Source organism: Camellia sinensis, chromosome 4 (genome assembly GCF_055761805.1).
Source record: "Camellia sinensis isolate YWXY chromosome 4, ASM5576180v1, whole genome shotgun sequence".
NCBI lineage: Eukaryota > Viridiplantae > Streptophyta > Magnoliopsida > Ericales > Theaceae > Camellia > Camellia sinensis.
Window position 1 is genome coordinate 18383057 of NC_138964.1, and position 17113 is coordinate 18400169.

General features: G+C 35.7%; 1 long non-coding RNA gene and 1 pseudogene across 4 annotated transcripts; one reads left to right on the forward strand and one right to left on the reverse strand.

Moving 5' to 3' along the window:
• Positions 1-613: 613 nt before the first annotated feature.
• On the reverse strand, positions 614-3108 carry LOC114317849 (CBL-interacting serine/threonine-protein kinase 9-like; annotated as a pseudogene).
• A 6515-nt stretch (positions 3109-9623) lies between these two features.
• On the forward strand, positions 9624-17016 carry LOC145824507 (uncharacterized). Of its 4 annotated transcripts, XR_014366086.1 has the most exons (5): positions 9626-9903; positions 9994-10097; positions 10223-10271; positions 13390-13504; positions 14000-17015. It is a non-coding gene; the product is annotated as an uncharacterized LOC145824507 (long non-coding RNA). The 4 variants fall into 4 exon arrangements; XR_014366087.1 differs by lacking the exon at positions 10223-10271 and having other exon boundaries at positions 9624-9908; XR_014366088.1 differs by lacking the exon at positions 10223-10271 and having other exon boundaries at positions 9629-9903; positions 14373-17016.
• Positions 17017-17113: the final 97 nt, after the last annotated feature.

Below are 17113 nucleotides of genomic sequence, written 5' to 3' on the forward strand. Positions count from 1 at the left end.
GGTTAAGCCAAATTTTTTATTTTTTTTTTGAACTTTTTGAACCTTTTAGTGGTCGACCGGTTGGTCGACTGGCCGGTCAACCGGCTGGTCGACTGGTAAGGCAAATTTTTTTTTTTTCAACTGTTTGACCTTTTTTTTGGAACTGTTTGAACCTTTTGGTGGTCGACCGGTTGGTCAACCGGCCGGTCAACCGGTTAGTCTCCCCCAATGGTCATGCACAGTGTTTTGATGAAATGCGGAGCCTGTCCTCATTTTGGTGAAACGTTTGGTGAAATCTCGATTTGATATCAATTTGGTGAAACCGTTAGAGCATGAAAAAGTGCTTTTTTCACCAAATTTTAAATTTGATGCCAGATTTGGTTTAGGGTTGGAGATGGTCTAACCTACTTATAACGACTGATATTTTGCCGTCGCAAAAAAGTTTAAAAATGCCTACAATGTATTAGCGACCATCTTCTTACCGTCGTAAAAAAAACAAAAACAAATACCAGCAATCATATATATAGATATATATATTAAAATATTATATACAATAAACGTAAAGACATTTGCAAAAATCTCAAAAAACTGGGATCTAGCTTTAAAATAAACTCTCTCAGTGAAGCTAACTCAAAAAAAAAATAAAATGTGAACGTTAGACCTCTGTGTCATTGAAAACAACATCTATATCATCAAGGTTCACATTCTCTCCCTACTCGAATTGTGGTGGCTTGTAGCTTTTCTTACACTAACCATTTTCTAAGATTTGAGGAATTGTTATTCGCTACAATAGAACAAGCAGAGTTTAACAAGAAAATAAAAGATTTCATATGTGCATCTTCATTGAAGTTTAAACCAGGAAAGGATGTGGAGCTCACGGTGAGTGGATTAGGGTCCAAAATACGCATAATCAATTTTTTCCCCCCTAATGAAAACCACGATGGACAAGAAGAATCGGCCTTGTGGATCTGAAAAACAGTTAGTCCATTCATAATGTTCTTAATAAATTTCAAAGCATCAGAAAACAGGTAGTAGAGTTCTTGAAACCTACTCTCCTGTACAAAGCCATGTGGTTCGGCTCGTCAAAAGGTAAGTACCCAGCCATAAGAACAAATAGAATGACCCCACAAGAGCATATATCAGCTGTTGTACCATCATAACCTTTATCAGTGAACACCTGATAGAAAGGGGAAAAAAAAGAAAGAAAGAAGTATCACAAATGCAAGAAACTTATAAGAAAAGAAGAAAAAAATTGCATCAAAGCGACCATCCATTTCCATGACATCATAATTGATACCTCAGGAGCAACATAATTCGGGGTTCCACAGGCAGTGTAAAGCAGCCCGTCTTCCTACAGTAAAAAAGGTAGTCAGTCTTTGATTAAGCAAAGCCACAACACTAACTTACATTGATGAATGAGGGTTAGGTTTAGGCAATCCATGACTTATGTGTCTGAATGACATTGAGATCATATAACCTCCATGTGGATTAGATCAAGTCTTAAAAAATGGTCACTGAATGTTTTCAAAGTGTCGAAATCTAGATGATGCATGATACAAAATCTTCATATGAAGAAGTCAAGTAATAAAACTAAACTGCCTCTTTCATTTGGGGAAACTAATATAAAAAGAAGGAAAGGAAAAAAAACAAAACATAAGAAAAAGTTAATTTCCAAATTAATAGAAACAAGAAATGAACAAGCCACTGAAGGATAGAAGAAAAACTAATGGCCACATTATTCCTGAGGAATTCCTTTCAGAATAGGGCACTGCTCTTGGCTAGAAAGGTAGCTTCTGGACTAGGTGATTTTAGTAAACCAAATAGACTGCAAAATTGACTCAGTGCTGTAACCACTTTTAAAAATTTAACGTTCAGTTTATTAACACCCACCTGCTAAAAATCTGTTCTTAGATGAGGAAATTGTTGCAAACTCACATAATACTTACCCACACTTGCTGGGAAAATGCACTCAATCCAAAGTCTGAAACCTTGAGAACACTAAATGAGTCTAGAAGCAGATTCTCGGGCTGCAAAAGATGTAGGGTAATGCAAATTTTAGTGTCATGGTCGAATAGATAGCCAAAGAAACCAAATTACTGTTAGATAATAAATTCTTTTTTATAGGAAAAAATTAGAATAAATACATTAATTAATCAATGAAATATGTAAGAAAGTTTGTTAAACCTTTAAGTCTCTATGGTACACACCTCTACTGTGGCAGTAGTCTACAACATTGATGAGTTGCTGAAAATATCTCCTAGCTTCATCCTCTTTAAGTCTTCCTAGTTTGGCCTAGTTATAAAAGGGTCAATAAGGGAATATTATCAGACAAATACAAGACTTGGTACCCACATGATTTACATAAATGAGCCTCAATAGAACACACATTACCACAACAAAATGGTAAGCATGACATGAACAAATGCCTAAATTAAGATGTAATGCATTACACAATTTATTATATTATGAATGAAATTATAGGTGCTCAGAGAGTAGAAGCTCAAAAAACAATGCCTTACTATTTTGTCAAAAAGCTCGCCCCCGCCAACATACTCGAGCACAATGTAGATCTTTGTCTTGCTTGCCATAACCTATTTTCAAGCATAGAAAAAGGATGCATTAACACGTAAAGCATGAAGCACTTAGACCATCATATTTCTAGTAGTGCAAAGAGCATTTAATTCCTTTTAAATTCTGCTCATAAATATTAAAAAAAAAATCAAAAAATGTTGCAACAAATAGACATATAGGATAGGCTACTAGTAGTTAGTTAGTTACCTTGGCATAGCAATTGACTCTTCTTAATCTGGCTTTCCTGTAAGATGGGAGCACATTAAGGGCAGAAGTCCAGTCCTCGATTGCTTTCTCAAATTGACCGAGTTTGGACCTGCAAGTGGCTCTGTTGCACAACAACACCGAGTTGTAGGGGTCATGGTCAAGTCCCTCTCCATATACAACACAAGCCACTGAGTATCTTTATCTCCTAAACAAATCGTTACCGTTGGATCGAGCCATTGCCACCGCCTGTGTCCTCCCAACCACCATGTTCACTTCCTTGCTGCTTGAGTCTAGTCGTGCTACTCTTTGAGTCGCCACCACCGCATCATCAAATCTGTCGACATACGCCATTGCCCATATATATTAAAAAAACCATATCTTGGCTTAACAATTCAAAGTTAAAAACAAGTTTAAATTAGGGAAAATTGCATATACCTCCATCGAGGTTTAGCTAAATTATAGATAACCCCCTGAGGTTTCAGAAATTACAGATACCTCCTTGCAATTTATATTTTCATAACAAATTGCCCCCTGAGGTTTATATTTTCATAACAATTTGCCCCCTAATTTGTTATGCAAATAGTACCTTCAGGGGGTATTTGTAATTTCTAAAACCTCAGGGGGGTGTAGACGTCGTCGAACGTCCCAGGAGGGAATCCCATTTTGTTCATTGGACTCACTACAGTTCGGACTCGAAATGTCATGGTTCTGAATCTAATTTCGCAAAGTGCAATGCAAGATCGATAAATCACCAAAGAGTCCAAATCCGACAAATCGTTTTGAAAAACTTATTTTTAGAGAGAAATGCCAAACATGGACTGCTTTGCCAGATACAGAGTCGCCACCTAAATATTTTATTTTGGGAGAATTTAGGAAACCCTGACTCGTGCCTAAGGCCACGTGTCCGTCATCACCAAAGTTGTCTCGGCTCGGGAACTTGGGTACGATTGGAGAAGGTCACTTCGTGAGCACCTCCGCTCGCCCGATCAAAGATCGGCCTCTACTAACCATGATATCGAGTTTTGAAAACATTATGTGCTCTTATTCCGATTTATCAGCTTAGAATTGCTATGTGATGCGCACAGCATACAAGTATAGACTGGATCATATAAGTTGGAACAAAACATCTCATGTTTGTTTTTTAAAGCAGTTTGCTACTCGTAAGTAGGCTAAAATGCGGATTTTGCCACCCTCAAGTGGGCTTAGAAAATATAGTGATTTGCCACTCTCAAGTGGGCTTAAAACTTGCAATCAATGAATTGTTCTAATTCAAATAATCCAACCTTCACCCACAGGCATTCAGGCAGTTATATCACATAAGCACATAGCCTCATGGTAAGCATGCTATCATGGCAGTCACTCACACACATGCAAGGATGCTAAAGCATAAACACTTACCGAGTACTCCGAGCCAAAGAAAGAAGCTAATTAGAAATCATGCATGAATCCTAATTATGCTAAGAATGCCTAATGCAACACATGCAAAAATGCAACTACAATAAGCTCGGCTATTCTAAGATGGCATATGAGATGCAACAATCGATACATGTATTCAACTTGGAATTAAAATACAATGCAGTTAGCATGATGCGCCGAGCCCGGTGCATGCAATACAGATGAATGAATGCAAATATGCGAACATATAGATGCTAATTGAAACATGCCCTAAAACTAACCATCATAAGCTGGTAAATAAAAGGGAGAAAGACGTGGGGTTGGAAGACATACGTCACACACATGCGCACTTATTACAACATTGCCCTCTCGCAGAGGGTCCGAATAAATATTACACAACCAAAATGAATAACTAATTATTACACAACACTAGCTAATTAACAAATTAACTAAGAAAGCGAGTAAACTAGCATGCAATGCTTCATGAAGTAGACTGCCTCAGCTCTGTTCGGAATGATGAAAGATGCATGCATGCTCGAGTCGCCTTGTCGGGAAATCCATCGCGATGCCCCGATTTTCCTCTGTTTACAATTGACCCCGGAATACTGTACATAACTCCATGGGAACTTGTAGGGATACTGCTGACTAGTTTTTGCTGCTGGCTTCCGGTTTGCTGCAACAGAGAGCAAGAAAGGGACATGGCAAAGTATTTTCAACATATGTATGCACAACTACTCTCCCTGTCATTGCATGAGCTCTAGGGAGTGTAGTCCTCGATTCTCGTGCCACCAATCACACATCTCGATGCATGATGGCCGAGGAGTCGGATTGCACGACTCGATGTAAAATGAATGCACATATAAACGCAACAAGGCCTAAACTCCATCATGGGTAATTCAGAGTGTCGGCGACCGAGAATCGAGACACGTTTCGTCACTTGGAGTACGAAATGTCCTTCGCTTCCCATGTTTGGACTAAACCCTACTCCAAATACTATGCAACAACTAGCATGCAATCCTAAATGAAATGCAACTAAGACATGCAAACATGCAATAAATGACATGCAAAGATGCAACTAGCATACGCAATGCTATGAACTAAGAATGGCATACTCAATGCACACGAACTATATGGCATACACAATGCACATATGAAGACTATCAATGAGACGATCAAGGCATACACAATGCAATGGTCAATTATGCAACAACATGGACTACATGGCATATACAATGCAAGATAGACTTAAACTAAAATGAATGGGCCTCAGCCACACTCAAATCAGTGGCTAATACATGATGAAAATGAAGCAACAACACACATGCAATCATGCACAAATGCAATGGATCAAACCTAAGGCACAAAGTGCAACTCCACCAAAGCATGGTAAGCATGAAATATGGCATACAATCACATATTTTCCAGCTCTGAAATGACATGCAAGATGGTCCCGAAACATGCAAACACCTCACACAATGCATGCTAGATGGCCCAAATACCGAAACTAGTGAAGTGGATTACACTATAGGTACCCAAAGCAATGCACAAATGACCCAACCAGCCCCAAACAGTCCCTATGCAGGTCCAAGACAGTGGAAAAATGGCCTAAAATGATGGCTCAAAATGCATGGAAATGAAGCTCATGCAATGGTCCATAAACGAGGCATACAAGCACAACTCTCAAATGCATTTAAAGAGTGGAAAATATGGGAATATAGCACAAGTATAAGCTCTGAAATAGCATGCTCAATGACCCGAAAACATGAAAACACCTCAGTATAAGCATGCAATAGGCTCCAAAACTCAAAGCTAGACAAGGGTATTGAACTACAACCATGCATAGCAAGCATCATTCGACCATGAGGCATAAAAACAGAGCTAAGCCAGTCCAAAACATGCACAAAATCAGTTTAAGGCATGGCCAAAAAGTGCTAGAATCAAGGGCCAAAACAACATGCAATACAAGCTAGTGAAGAGGGTTTACACTACAAGTATACAAGGCATTCAAGAGGCCACTAAACCAGTAAAAGGAAGAGGTATGACATGCCAAATAAAGCCCAAAAATCCACTAAAACATGGTCTATGCATGCAAGAATGAGATGCTCCTTTGATAGGCCATGAAGGTTGTTCTACACATGCAAGATGGACACCAAATATGACAAAACCACCTCTGGACAGAGGTTATGTAGGCCCTAAAACTCACTGAAAAGGGCTTGAAATGAGGCTAGGAAGCATGCAAGTATAGGCTCCTTTGATATGTTATGAAGAGGGTTATTCTACATATGCAAGAGGGACACCTAATATGGAAAAAACAGTTCTGGACAGAGCTCATGCAGGTCCTAAAACTCACCAAAAATTACCTGAAACATGGCTTGGAAGCATGCACACATGGGCTCCCTTGTTAGGCCAAATATGCTATGAAACTAGACAAGGGGTGAGAGGGTCACCCCTCTCTGATTTTGGCTCTCAAAAATACATAATAATCACTGAAAATCTGCTAGATTTCAGTGGTCAAAAGGGCCAACAAAGCTCAACACAAAGGCCTTAATGCATGGCTCAAAACAAGGTGAAATGAAGCATGCAAGGGGGTAGATGACCCCCAACATAAAAATGATCTTAAACAAACATGTTAAAGACCTCAAAATAAGATTTTTTTTCAGTTTATGATAAATCCCAAATATGCTTGTAAATATAGATAAAAGATGAAGCTAAACAATGCTTAAAAGAGGGAAAGAAGTGTTACCCTTGAAGCCAAGAACTCCAGCAACTTCTGGACCACAAATGCAAACCTTCAACCTCTAAAAATGGTCTCCAATATGCTTAGAGTGATGGTGGAGGGGTTAGGATAGGAGGTGGTATGCAATGGGCCAAGAACAAGGGACTTTGGAGCTTGAAATAGAGAGATAGAGATGAGTGTATGTATATGCCTTAACCAAATTTTTTTGAACCCCTCTAAAGGAGAGGGAGGGCCTCTCTTATAGAAAAACAAGAGGGTTCAGGCTTCTTGGAGAAGCTAAAAAAAGGTTCAACCTTCTTGGAGAAGCTAAAAAAGGTTCAAGCTTCTTCAAGAAGTTAAAAAAATGTTCAAGCTTCTTGGAGAAGTTAAAAAAGGTTCAAGCTTTTTGGAGAAGCTAAAAAAATGTTCAAGCTTTTTGGAGAAGCTAAAAAAGGTTCAAGCTTCTTGGAGAAGCTAAAAAAAAAGGTTCAAAAGGTTCAAGTTTCCTCAAAAAGGTAAAACAAAGGTTTAAAAGGTTCAAGCTTCCTCAAGAAGCTAAAACAAGGGTTCAAAAGGTTCAAGCTTCCTCAAGAAGCTAAAACGAAGGTTCAAAAAGTTCAAGCTTCCTCAAGAAGCTAAAACGAAGGTTCAAAATGTTCAAGCTCTCCAAAAACCGTGCCAAACGGAGAAAGTTAAGCGGTCCCGAACCGAGACGCACGGTCAACGACTCCGAAAATCGAAAACTGGTCTCCAAACGGGAACAGTGGTCTACGATCACGAAAAGTAGCCTACGGCCATTGAGAGATGGTCTACGAGGCCTCTCCCTCCCTTTGGGAAGAGAAAACAGAACCTGATTCGCAAACCGAGGCAAAGCACAAAAGAGTCCCGAGGTCCGGAGGCAAGGCTCTCAGCCGAGACTCTGTAACCTCAGAATAAGCACAACATGTGTCATCACCGAGCGCTCAATCAATGACGTCTGAATCTTAAGTTCGGTCAAAAATGGGGTGTCTACAGGAGGTATCTGTAATTTTGCTAAACCTCGAGGGGGTATATGTAATTTGCCCTTTAAATTAATAGCATAAGCTTTTTATGTTAAATATACTTGAAAATGCCAATTGTTTTCATGTTTACACTAGACAAAATTATATGCATAGAAAGTTGCATAGTGAAGTGGTTAGAAAATTAACTGTGTGATGAAGAATCAAGGTTTGTGAAAAGTGGTAGCAAGAGACAAATTATTGGTTGTGGTATTAGAAATGTTGAGCAATATGTATCCAGAATCAGATGATACAATTGTGAATTTTATTTTATTTATTTTTAAATCATCAGTAGCAAAAAAAAGTTTTATAGTAACTAAATCAACTATAATCAATCATGAACCAATTGTATTAACTGTGAACCAAATCATGAATCAGTTATAAACCAATATACGTATCGCAAACTGGCTGATATATATGATTTTCATTTCTATTAATTCTGGTATTAAAAGGCTAAAACCCAATACATACTGCATCTATGAATATAAAAAATCATGAGTGAGCACTACTACAAAAACAGTTAAAGATCACACTTTGACAAAAAAAAAAAGATCTCACTTTTATTGGAAGTGTGATAAAAAAAATTAGATTGATCTTTTAATCACACTTAATTTGATTGAGTGTGATAATATTTATTTTTTATGTCATTTTTCAATTAAGTGTGATTATATATATATTTTTTAATCACACATTCTAATTAAAGTGTGATTATATATACACTACTACTTTTTAATCACACTTTTTAAATAAAGTGTGATTATATATATATTTTTTAATCACACATTCTAATTAAAGTGTGATTATTTATATATTTTTTAATCACACCTTCTAATTAAAGTGTGATTATATATACACTACTATTTTTTAATCACACTTTTTAAATAAGTGTGATTATATATATATTTTTTAATCACACATTTTAATTAAAGTGTGATTATTTATATATTTTTTAATCACACATTCTAATTAAAGTGTGATAATATATACACTACTACTTTTTAATCACACTTTTTAAATAAGTGTGATTATATATATATTTTTTAATCATACATTTTAATTAAAGTGTGATTATTTATATATTTTTTAATCACACCTTCTAATTAAAGTGTGATTATATATATATATATATATATATATATATATATTTTAATCACACATTCTAATTAAAGTGTGATTATTTATATATTTTTTAATCACACCTTCTAATTAAATTGTGATTATATATATATTATTACTTTTTAATCACACTTTTTAAATAAGTGTAATTATATATATATATATATTTAATCACACTCCCCAAATAAGTGTGATTGTATACAATATTTCAATTTGATTTTTATATAAAATATAAAATTTTCAAATCTGCGCCTCTATTCTACCCATGAATGACAGAACGGCTCACTATTAGTTAAATGTTTTTTTCCTTAAAAACTATAAAAAAAAAAAAATTGGGTGAAAAAATAAACTTATTATTTTTATGAATAAAGCTTCCGACCCCCAGTGGGGGTGCTGGGAGGTCGTGCGTGTCGAACCAGGATTGGCCAAAAAAAAAAATATTTTTACTTTTTTTATTTTTAGCGAATGGTGTGCCGCCACGTCACTGGGAGTTGGACCCCAATGGGGTCTGAAACAAGGTTCTATTTTTATATAATTTTATCTTTTAATTCATACACTGTGTAACAAAATTGACTTTTTACGCAACACATCGACATACAAGACACTGATATGGGTTCTAATCATAAGTGACATATTAGAATGAGGGGGAGAAGAAAGACAGTGAATTGGTTGAAAGGGGAAAGGGTTCTTCAAACCCTTGTTCTTCAAAGTTCTACTATCAATTGAATCGGTGGAGATTGAGAGGCAAATACAGAAGTCCCGAAGCCCTTTCGAGGTTCTTCAAAGCCATACGTTGTGTCGACCTACACAAAACAGAGAAAGGATCTTGCTGTGAGAAGCAAATGGTACACTCTTCTTTTCGGCGGCCAGACTAGTTCGACGGTAAGGCACTCATCTCATCTCTCTTCTCTCCCTTCTTCCTAAAACCCTTGTTTTGGTTCTTTCTCGCTCTCGCTCTCGCATTCGGTGCAGTTGGCGGTGTGATTGAAGTGGCTGTGGGCAATTTCACTCTACCTAAAACCCTAATTCAACAAAGAAAGAGAAAAGAATTTGAAGAACAATTAGAAAATCTGAAGGTTTTCCTCTCTCAATTGATTATTTCTGAAACCCTCCCTCTCCTGAAACCCTATTTTCTCTATCTGAAATCGTCCCTCTTGTAAAATCCTCTTCTCTCTGATTTTTCCCCTCTTTCTCTGTGTAGGGTTCTCTCAGAATTCTGATTCCAATCTTTCTTGGCTCTTACAGATTTGGTATTTTTACATTTGAAATGAGGCTTGCTAAAATTTTATTTTATTTTTTATATATTTCAGTTGACAAGTAATGAAATTATCGATGAATATTCTCAGGCATTGGGCTTTTTACATTGATTAGTGTAGTATTTTGGAGCCATACTTTTTGCTTCTAGGGTGTAAAACACGTCATATTGTTTTGGCATTAGATTTATAGATCTAATTATGTTCTTTGAATTTTGATGATGTTTGTAAAAATGCATTAAATTGTTAGCAACTTAAACAAAAGTATTTTGGAACTATATTTTCATTGTGAAAACTTGTGATTGATTTAATTCATTCGCACCTCTGTTTGTTTTCGATGAAAATAGTAACAGAAACAAAAAACCAAAGTTTGAAATTTTTTTCAGTCTTCGTCCTGTCATGATAATGCAATTATTTTGGTTGAATTAAGGCGAAATCTATATTCTTGTATTACATTTTCGTTTTGTTACAAATGTATTGTCGTTAATTTTTTTCTTCTTGCTACGAACTTGAATGAATTTGAATTCAATTCTGAATGGAGACACTGAATTTTGTTCTGTTTTGTGATCTGTGTTGGTTGAGAAAAATTAAAAATGTCTGAAAAATGTAACACATCACTCTGATTGTGGATTTTTGAGCTTTCCCATTAGGTTGAAGTTATGCTGGTTGATTATGTGTATTCTTTCTTACTTACTATCATGGAATTCAATGTGCCATCTGTACTTTGGGAATGGTAGTTGCTCTTGGTTGTCTTTAGCATGCAAATGGAGTTAAACTCTTTGTTCTTGATGCTCATTATCTCATATAATTTTTGGATTTCATTGGAACTTGTCATATGGTATAAAATGTAGTTACAATTCCCGTAAAATTATAAAACTTGGCTCCAAAATGGTATCTTTATGCCAGGTAGAATTGCAGTGGTAGTAATTGTGAGAGGGGTTGAAGGTTTCATATCTCGTTGACTGTTGTGGTTATCTTAAGGCCTCGTTTGGGGAGTGGCTATTTTAGCCAAAAAGTCAACTAAAACTAGTCACATCACCTCTCTACTTTTCTGCACATCTTTTCGTAAAAAGTCAAAAAATTACTAAAATAGTCTATTCCCAAACGAGGCCTTGTAAATGATTATGAGTTGCCAAAGGTAGGGTGAGGTGGTTTACTTTGAAGAAGTGATATTGTAATACTGAAGTTCATTTGTGGTGTTGGGTTAGGGTAGTGCCTAAATGGTGGTGGTAATGATGGCTATTGTTGTGGCAATACATTGTGGTTCTTGAAATGAAGGCATCAACAATGACCACTTTTGTCACATTGACCACTTTTCACTGTCTAATTTACTACAAAAATATTAGAATTCTATAAAAAAAAAATTATATATTGCTAAAACATTTATACAATATTGACATAAATTTTTAATATTGTTTTTGAATCACTAACATTACTCAATTTATTAGGATCATTTTTGCCTCTTTTCATAGAAAAATTATATGAGCAGTTTATTGTTGTAATTCGCGATTTTTTCTTGAATTTCTAAATTCTAGGGCATATTTGGTTTCTATTTTAGTCAACCAACACTTTTTCCCTCAAGAAATCCAGTTTCTTTTTCATCAAAAATTGAGTGTATATATATATTCATTTATTTCTTTATCAGTATGTGTACTTTTCTTCATAATATGAAGTGTATTGAGTGAGAATTGTTTGAATCAGTGAGAGAAAAGTTGAAAGGTAATTGGGGTTTTTAGGATAGCGAGTGTGGTTTTATTTTATTTTTTAGTAGTTTGTAAAGCTTTATATATCTATGTATATATAAAGATCAAATGAATTGTAATACAATGTGAGAGAATATTGATTCAACAAAGAGGATCTATATATATATATAAATCAAAACAAACCAATAACAAACGATTTTACTAAAAAAAAAAATTTGGAAGGGGAAGCAACAAATTAGTTTTTATTTTGAGGCTTGTTTTCATTATGTTGCATTATTCTTGTTGAATGTTTGCTTTTGTGCTGTTTTTTTTTTATTTTATTTTGTCTATGAATATGTGTCCTGTTATTCACGTCAAAAGAATTCATACCTTATTTATCACACAAAATTGAACATTAGTGTTTTTATCATAATATTCAAATGTAAGATGTACTAAATTTCAAAAATGAATATTAGTCTTTTTGTGTTCCTATGAATTTCGATGGGTCTATGAGAAGCTTCAACAACTCAAAGGATCATAAGCATTCTAAGAGCTCCTCCGAGAAGCTCGTCAAGAGCACCTCTTTTGGTGAGAAACATACAATACCTATTTTGATTCTTAGTCCATAGTATGCAATACTCATTGAGTTTTCATCTGGGTAACTGATAAATTTTGATATAGGGACTTGGGAGGATATGATTTGTTTTTACCAGCTATTACCAGTATAGGTAGATTTATCTTTTATTTTTATTTTTTATGGTGGAGTGGCTTTAATTTGTTGTTTCACTAGGTCTATTCATTAAGCAACAAATTGGGATTTGATTTATGGTAAGAATAGAGGTATTGACCAGTTTCTGCAAATGTAAGGTCCAATATGGATGTTAGTAATGGCTTTGGTAATAGGATGGACAAGGACATGTCTCAGATTTGTGCGGAGGTTTTACATACAAGCAGTTCATCTCCCCAAGAGCTTGGAGATTCATTTAGAAGTCATGTGAGTGAAGCGATGACTGTCTATAATTCTGATTCTGCTTCTGCTTCTGCTTCTACTTCTGCTTCTGCTTCTGTTGATTCGGATTCACCGGTAACTTCTCACCTGTTAAGAGATGATTCTCTTCAAGAGACCATATCTCTAGGTCTTGGATTTCTTGTTTCAGATAGGGAACGAGGCCAGGGAGGTGAAAGTGTACTTCAAATTGATGTGGTTAGTATATCTTCCAGCATTTTGTCTAATAGTTCCACTGAAATAAGTAATCGTGAAGCAAGACAGAATAGTAGAGACTATTCTGGGATGCTTTTTCAAGACACAGTTCCAGAAGGCTTATTTATTTTTATTTTTTTTTGAAAATTAGTTCTAGAAGGCTTATTGATTCCCAAACATTTGTTTTCTCGACTGTTGATGATAATAATGATGGCCTACGATCTCATGACAGATGGCTCCTTAATTTTAGTGGTGATTTCTTTGATGATGAGGTTGGTGGTGATTCCGGGTACACGAAAAGTAGAACTCACAGCATGAATGAACAACGTTGGCATTCAACATCTGAGGTAGGCTTTTAAGTACTCTCTTCTGACTAATACCCCCATCTATTTTGAACTGATTTTGTATTCTTTTGGCTAATGCATATCTTTTTTTGACGCATTAAGAGTAGCTCCACTCGTTGTATCTTTGTTCCTTGATGAAGCCATCATGCATTTCATACTTAATATTAGACATTATTTCATTAAATGCTTAAGATATCTCATACCTCTCAATATCTCTACTGTAAAGTGAGAGTGCAACCTTATTTTATTGGCTACATAAGTTTTGGGGACATTAGGTCTTACATGTCTGTATACTGCAGAACAGCAACACTTATTTGACTATAGGATTTTTTTACCAGCAAATCAATAATGTTTTTATTTTTTTAAAAAAAAAATTCATTTTTAAGTCAGCAGAATGTATTTTTTTTCCCCCTTCACATTATTGGTTTACCTATTGGCTTTAACAATTTTGTAGTGGAAGCTATATGCAGCAACACTTTTATTTACTTATTTTATTAGGGTAATTTTACCAAGTGCTAGCTCCAAAAATTTTTGCAAGTTTGGGAAAGACTTCGTGGTGGCCATGAAAGCGGTAATCTTGAAAATAGTATTTGTCCATCTGGGTTTCACCTTGATGGCACATGCACATGTGGATCAATATTGATGGCTGAGGAATTTGGTACTCATGCAAGTATTTCACGATTAGTGATGCTAGCAGAAGCATTATTTGAGGTGATTCCCCTTGATGAGCTAGTATGCTTTCTTTAGTTTGTACCAACTGTATTGTGGTTGTTAGCTACTTTGTCTGGCAGGCTTTGATTATTTGCTAGATGACTTGTGAAGCATGACTTATATTACTGTATCTAAAAGTCATGTTGCTGGCCCCAAGTAGTTGGGAATAAGGCTTTGCTGCAGCTGCTGGTCTGCTGCTGCTGCTGTTACTTGCTGGTCTGCTGCTGCTGCCCTGGTGGCTATTGGTTGTTTGGCGGCTGCTGCTGCAATGTTGCTGTGAGGTGGCTGCTACTAGATGCTGGTTTATTGTTGCTACAATGGTTCTGTCCCTGGCCTTGGCTCTGTTTTGGTTAGTTTTGTGTAGTGTTTGGGTTTTGTTTGTTTTATTTATATTATTTATCAATTAGGATCTGCACAGAGGATAGATGAGAGCAGTGTCCAACTAGCTAAAAACCATGCATCATTTGGATTCCTTTCCAAATTGTTAAGTGACAGTACTCGGAACCGCCTTCCAAAAACTTTTTAGCCTCCACTATGAACCCATCAAATTTTAAAATCCAGTGGTTGATATCTTCTCGAATTTCTCTCTATTTCTTTTTGCATGATCAATGGATCTCTGCACTCCATTTCACAGAGCCTCTAAAGTTTCAACTTGGATTGTCAAATTTTCAATGTTTTTCTTTCTGTGAATCACATAACTAAACTGGCACTCAACTAGCTCCACCAATAATTCAGCAACTTTTCCTCCAGTGGAAATTAGAATATCTGTCATGTCTGAGGAAAAACAATGTATAGGCAACGCTTAAAAATACCTATAGTATTACTGTTATTAATAACTAAACACTTATGTCTAGGATCTACCTCTTACATTTATATCTTTGGGGTTAGTTTTTGACTAATTATATATAGCATTTTTTATATTCTATCTTGCTGAAGGTTATGGACAAGTTTATTCAAAATAGTGCGGTATCAAGTGATATATATGTTACACGTCACAAATAAACTATTGTATGGGATTAATGTTGCAGATTTATTTTAGCAAGGCCTTAATGCCTTGAGTTACAAGTATAATGTTTATGTTATGCTAATGACCACTTTTTAAAATGAAAAGGAAGCCTTACCTTCCTGCAGTAAGAGTAAATAAAACAAGGTGTGCAGTTAGATCTTGTCTTCTCAATTCTCATACTATTGTAGCAGCTTATAGTACTTATCCTATACAGTGAAGAGATGTTTGAAAAGCCTCTGTATTATGATTTAGTTTGGCAGGAAAATGAGGAACACTGCTGGAAGTGGATCATTATACTTATCCTATAAAGCAAAGAGCTGTTTGAAAAATCCTATGTATTGTGGTTTAGTTTGCAGACTAATGAGGAACACTGCTAGAAGTGGATCATTCCCACTGCAATTGCGGATACACTGTCACAAGTATGAATTGTCTTATTGAGATTGTCCACATCTCAATTCATGCAGTTTCCTTCAATTTGGTATGGCCATACTCTACTGTTGAACTTCTGCTGAGTTGAAATGTGTTTTTGTTTCCACAATTAATTGAGATAGAATTTCACTTGTCTTGTATAATTATTATTTATATTATGTGATACAATACTAACATAAAAATATATGTACTTGTTCCCCAACGGAAACTGCAAAATGCAATTGAGCTGGTAAAAACCCATTAACAAAGTTGGCTTTCCATTGGCTGGAAATTAACATATCGGAATTTAATAATTAGATAATGTATACATAATTATAGAGCTTTATGCAGAACTTGTGGTTGCAAGAATTAGGAAACCAACTAGACTTCAATAACGGGTGCCACACTCAGTTCAAAGTATCAAAACACAATTTAAGTTATATGACACTAACATTGTCCTATTCTTGAGTTTAAATTTTCATGAATAGCTTGTCTGTCAGGCCTTAATAGGTTCCTTCTAGAGTTTTCACTAGAAGGCTAAATGCACTCTTTAGGGTCAAAACATTATTTGAAGGAAAAGTGACATTTTGAAGATCACTTTTCTTCTACAAATAGTTTTCCATACTTGAATGAAGTTTAAGCTTGTAGCTCTGTTTCTTTCACATCGTTCACTGCTGATATGATCACATTGACTTGACATTTTTGTGTAATTGGTGTCATAGTGCTTGTATTATAGCAACTTTGATTGTGTAGTGGCAAAAATGTTATGCACTTCACTCCTAATACCTTCACTTTCCTTAATTGGAGCATGATTTCTTGTTTTGCTAAACTATGTGGTGCATAATTGAAGTTATTATGGTAATGCAGCAGTCATGTTTGTCAGGAATTGATTAAGGCCGAAATGTACATCATTGAGGCCGTTAATTAGAATCTCTTAACTTCACTTGTTGGTCAAACTGTATATTTTATGTGTGTTGAGTGTCAATCAGGTTGTACATCGTCGGAGCATAAAATGAGCAAAAAGATAGAATTTGAGCAGAGTTGACTTTCCCGTACGTGCGTTGACTTTTTCCGCACGTGCGTTGACTTTTTCTGGGAAAGTCGAACCGACGTTTTAAACCTGTTTGGACGAGATTGGAAGTATAAAAGGGCAAGTAACAGGCTGGATTAGGGTTCTGAAATTATTTTGACCTAAAGAGAGAGGCTAGGGTTTGAAAAAGAGGAAGAAACAAGAAGCTTCAAAGATGTCTCCCATGGTGGTTCCTTCTCCATCTACCTCCTCCCACTCCTCCATGAGTGGCTAGTCTCCTTTTCTAGGGTTTTGAAGAAACCCTAGCCATGTAATAGGTTTTTCTTTTTTGATTTTATATTATGTAAAGGTTTGAACCATTGTATGGTGTTTTAGAAATTCTTTATATATAATTTTTATTATCTTTTCAAATATTTGACTTTCTGTGATTGTTGAATATTATCCATACATGAGTTTT